Source organism: Carlito syrichta, unplaced genomic scaffold (assembly GCF_000164805.1).
Source record: "Carlito syrichta isolate Samal-C Ts95f unplaced genomic scaffold, Tarsius_syrichta-2.0.1 Scaffold307408, whole genome shotgun sequence".
Classification (NCBI taxonomy): Eukaryota; Metazoa; Chordata; class Mammalia; order Primates; family Tarsiidae; genus Carlito; species Carlito syrichta.
In genome coordinates, this window is record NW_007251504.1 from 141540 (window position 1) to 146788 (window position 5249).

The window sequence follows — 5249 nt, forward strand, 5'->3', positions numbered from 1 at the left end:
GAACTACAGGCATGTGCTACCACGCCCAGCTGATTTTTTGATTTATTGTAGAGATGAGGTCTCTCCAAGTTGCCCAGGCAGGTCTCGTACCCGCGGGCTCAGGCTACAATAAGAGTCTTAATGTGGGGGTGGGAATGGTGACTTATGCCTGTAACTCAACACTTTGGGAAGTGAAGGTGGGTGGATGGCTTGAGCCCAGGAGTTATGAGCCTGGGCAACATAGTGAGGCCTCATATCTACAAAAAAGAAAAAGAAAGAAAGAAGAAAAAAATAGTCAGTGTGGTGGTACACACGTGTAGTCCCAGCTGCTTGGAAGGCTGAGGTGGAAAGATTGCCTGAACCCAGAAGTACAAGGCTGTGGTGATCGTGCCACTGCACTTCATCCTGGGTGACGAAGTAAGACCCCAGCTCAAAAACAAAAACCTGATTGAGATGGTAGCCACATCTACGAAATATCTTCCTAGTAACAGCTAGGCTGGCGTGCGATTAAGTTCCTGAATGCTGCAGCCTAGCTGAGTTGACACACATTAAACTAATCATCCGAGTGTCAGTGTCTGTAGGGAAGCATGTGTGTCTTCTGTTTCTCTTTTCATTACTCCAGATGGTCCAGTGTACTGCCACATAATCAACTGATGTTCTATAAATGCTGGACTGAATGGTTGAATGCCTTGAACCACCAAGGGCAAGTCCAAAGTCCAACTTGACGACTTTAGATTTATAATTTTGGCAGGATTATTTCTGCTTAGCAGGCAGGTGTTTTGTTGTTGTTTGTTTGTTTGTTTGTTTCAGTTGGAGTCTCATTCCGACGCCCAGGCTGGAGTGTAATGGCATGCTCATGGCCACTCCTCTGTCTGTCCGCTGAGCTCAGACGATCCTTCCACTTCAGCCTTCCAAGTAGCCAGAACTACAGGCGCACACTACCATGCCCGGCTAATTTTTTATTTATTGTAGAGATGAGGTCTCGCCAAGTTGCCCAGGCTGGTCTTGAACCTATGGGCTCAAGCAGTCTCCTCATCTCGGCCTCCCAAAGTGCTAGGATAACAGGCTTGAGCAACTGCGCACGACCAGCAGGTATTTTCTTTACTGACAGATATTATTAGCAGAAAATTGTTTCCCCTCATCTCTCTGGCAGCCCAATTATTTAAAGTAAATATGCCCATGCCTTCTGTTCTGGGTTTCCTCCTACCTCGAGGTCACTGATCTATAAACTTCTGCTTTATTTTCTTTAGCAGACTATCCTTCCAAGTCTACTTAGTTATTAGTAAATTTGGCATACATCAGTAACACAGATAGTTCCATTTTTTTTCCACCTTGTACTGACCCATTTTGATCTTGGAAGAATTGGGTTGTCTCTGCCTCCATGAGCCTCTCTCCAGGTACAGCAATGCTAGATATTTTGAAACACATTAAAATTGTGGTACTTGGTCAGGCGCAGTGGCCCACCCCTGTAATCCCAGCACTTTGGGATGCTGAGGCAGGAGGATTGTTTGAGTTCAAGACTAGCCTGGGCAACATAGCAAGACCAAGTTTCTACAAAAAATAAAAAATTTAGCTGGGTGTGGTGGCACACGCCTGTAGTCCCAGCTACTCGGAAGGCTAAGGAGAGAGGATCGTTTGAGCCCAGAAGATTGAGGCAGTGGTGGGCCATGATCATGCCACTGCACTCCAGCCTGGACAACAGAGTGAGACCCTGACTCAAAATAAAGACAGTAAAAAGAGAAAATTCTCAGTAATGCTAAGGTGTCCTCAGGACAGTGTTCTGAACCTTGGCTTCTGGGCTTCTTCCAACTTCTGCTTACCTGCAGCCCCGTCTAGGCCCGTCCGAGTCTCTCTGTGATTTTTGCTGTATTGGGGAGTCTGTGTGCCATCCCTCTTGGGGTGATGGTGTTTGGTCTAGACGGCTGCGCCCTCAGCAAATCCCTCTGAAAAGACTTTGCTGGATTTGGCTGCTGGGGCCCTACAGCTGCTAAATTAGTGTCCACTCTCACATTCCTGGCCCCAGGTCACTCCACCCCTGGCTCAGCCCCTGAGAGACGCTCACATTGCTCACTCTCCAGTTGTCACACTCTCCGTGAATGTTTGACCACCATCGCAGGTGCTAGGGTAGTTGAGCATCTACCCAGTGCTCTGCTGTTCTGAGTGGTGCTACATGTTTTAAACAAAGCCTGCCCACTTGGTCTCGTCCCATTCTGGCTTCCTCTCTCGGAGGAAATGTCTTTCTTTTGTTTGTTTGTTTTTTGAGTCAGAGTCTCACTCTGTTGCCCAGTCTGGAGTGCAGTGGCATGCTCACGGCCACCGCAGCCTTGACCTGCTGGGCTCAGGCCATCCTTCCTCCTCACCCTCCCAAGTAGCTTGAACCACAGGCACACACCACCATACCTGGCTAATTTTTTTGATTTACTATAGAGATGAGGTCTTGCCAAGTTGCCCAGGTTGGTCTCAAACCCCTGGCCTCAGGCAATCCTCTTGCCTCCGCCTCCCAAAGTATTGGGATAACAGGCGTGAGCCACTGTGTCTGGCTGGAAGTGCTTTTCAATAACTCCAGACTACTGGCTTCTAATTTTAGGGGTCACTGAGGCAGGGCTGGGACAGGAAGCAGGCCCTTCTCCATTGGTTTTCCCGAGTCATTTTACTCTGGAGGCCTGTCAGGGTTTCTGTTTCCTCCACCTGTGTGATGTGCTGAGGCTTAAAACGATGCTAGGGAGACAGTGGCCAACGTGCAGATAGAAATTTTGGAGCCTGCTTGACCCAAAATTGACCTGCTTGTGGGAACTTACAGGAATGACACTGGAGAAGGCGAGATGGGGGATATTATACATTGACCCATTTCCATTTCTATTTATTTATTTGTTTATTTATTTAAGAGATAGGGACTTGCTCTGTTGCCCAGGCTGGAGTACAGTGGCACAATTGTAGCTCACTGCAGCCTCCAACTTCTGACCTCAAAGGATCCTCCTACCTTAGCCTCCTGAGTAACTGGGACTGTAGATGCTTGCCACCACACCCAGCAAATTTTTTATTTTTTGTAGAGGTGAGGGCATCTGGCTATGTTGCCCAGGCTGGACTTGAACTCCTGGCCTCAAGCAATCTTCCCGCCTTGGCATCTCAAGTTCTGGGATTACAGCATGAGCCACTTCACTCGCCTATTTTCTTTTATTTGTAATGATCCTAATAACACAGGAATGTGTATTGATCACCGACTATTTGCCAGGCACTGATCTGAGCACTTTACTTGCATGGACCTCATTTAATCCTCATGGGCCAACAGCCTTGCGAGGTGTAAGCATTGTCTCACTCGCTGTCCCTATTTCAGAGTCCAGGAAACGGGAAGGGTGAGTAACTTGTCAGGTCGCAGAGCTAGGGAAGCCAGCCCTAGATGGAGCCTGCACTCTGCCTCCACGCCATTCTGCAGGGAGCAATGGCAAAACGAAAACCAAGCAAAACAAAATGAAGCATGTAACTCCTGCCCTGCCCCAACTGAAAGCCTCCCTCCTTCTGGCATGCGGAGGACTTTGCCCCAACATTTTTTTTTTAAGAGTTGGAGTCTCACTCTGTCGCCCAGACTGGAGCGTGGTGGCCGCTTTCGGCCACCGCAGCCTCGACCTGCTGGGCTCTGGTGATCCTTCTGCTCAGCCTTCCAAGTAGCTGGGACTACAGGTGCGCGCTACCATGCCCAGCTAATTTTTTGATTTATTGTAGAGATGAGGTCTTGCCAAGTTGCTCAGGTGGGCTCAGGCAATTAACTCACCTCAGCCTCCCAAAGGCGCCGGTTTACAGGCTGAGCCACCGAGCCCGGCGAGGACTGCATTTCTAAGAGGCAGTGCTTTATGGTGGTAAAAACGTGGAATTTAAGGTGAGGCACCCCGTCGCCCGGGCTGGAGTACAGTGGCACGCTCACAGCCACCGCAGTGTAGACCTGCTGGGCTCAGGCGATCCTTCTGCTTCAGTCTTCCAAGTAGCTGGAACTACAAATGCGTGGATCTGGTCTCCATTTTTTTTTTTTTTTTTTTGAGTTGGAGTCTCACTCTGTCACCCAGACTGGAGTGCAGTGGCCGCTCCTGGCCACCGCAGCCTCGACCTGCTGGGCTCCGGCGATCCTTCCGCCTCAGCCTTCCGAGTAGCCGGAATTACAGGCATGAGCTACCGTGCCCGGCTGATTTTTTGATTTATTATAGAGATGAGGTCTCGCCTGCCCAGGTGGGTCTCGAACCTGTAGGCTCAGGCAACCGGCCTCCATTTTTTAACGGCACAGGTTAAGGGGTCAACGTCTTTCATAAAGCCTTTCCTTAGGTGGACTCTGCCCTTTTCCCCGCAAACTGCGAGCTTCCTTCTGGGCGACAACAGCCTGTGCTCTTTTATTTTGGCATCCGGGATGCTTTCCCGCAGTTCTTTGTCCCCAGACTGCAGTGTATGTCACGGGGCCTTCCTGAGACAAGTGCAGACACACAGGGCAAGCATTTAGACGTGGCATTCTCACAGTCATTTGATGGTCATCTGAGGTTTTTGGAATCAAATACCAACTGGAGGTGACAGCTTTGTCTTCACTTGTGTGTCATTTTCCTAGCTCTTAAAAACATTCTGCTGGGCGTGGTGGCTCACGCCTGCCATCCCAGCACTTTGGGAGGCGGAGGCGGGAGGATTGCTTGAGCCCGCGGGTCCGAGACCAGCCTGGGCAACATGGCGAGACCTCGTCTCTATAGTAAACAAAAAAATCAGCCAGGCGTGGTGGCGTACGCCTATAGTTCCAGCTTCTTGGAAGACTGAGATGGAAGGATGGCCGGAGCCCAGCAGGTCAACGCTGCTTTGGCTGTGAGCGTGACACTGCACTCCAGCCTCGGCAACAGAGTGAGTCTCCGACTCAAAAAAAAATGTGAAAGTCTGCGTCTGTGAAAAACTCTAAATTTAAAAACAGAATCCTTTCCCAGATGGTTTGAGCCGCGTCTGTATTAATTTTCTCTGTGCCAGCCCATACACCCCTAAGGGCACAGCGGCCACTGCACTCCAGTCTGGGCGACCGAGTGAGACTCCAACTCAAAAAAAAAAAAAAAAAAAAAAAATCAGGCATGAGTAAAAAAATTCACAGTGGGGCTGAAGGAACGTAGCCTGGAACCATGACAAGGCAACTCTCAGGGAATTGTTTTCCCACCCATCACATGTCCCTTTCAAAAGCCTGAATCCTCTCTGTTTTCTGCCCAGTCATTGGTACTTTATCACCCATCATGGCTCTGCCTTTCATACTAAAGCCCTGA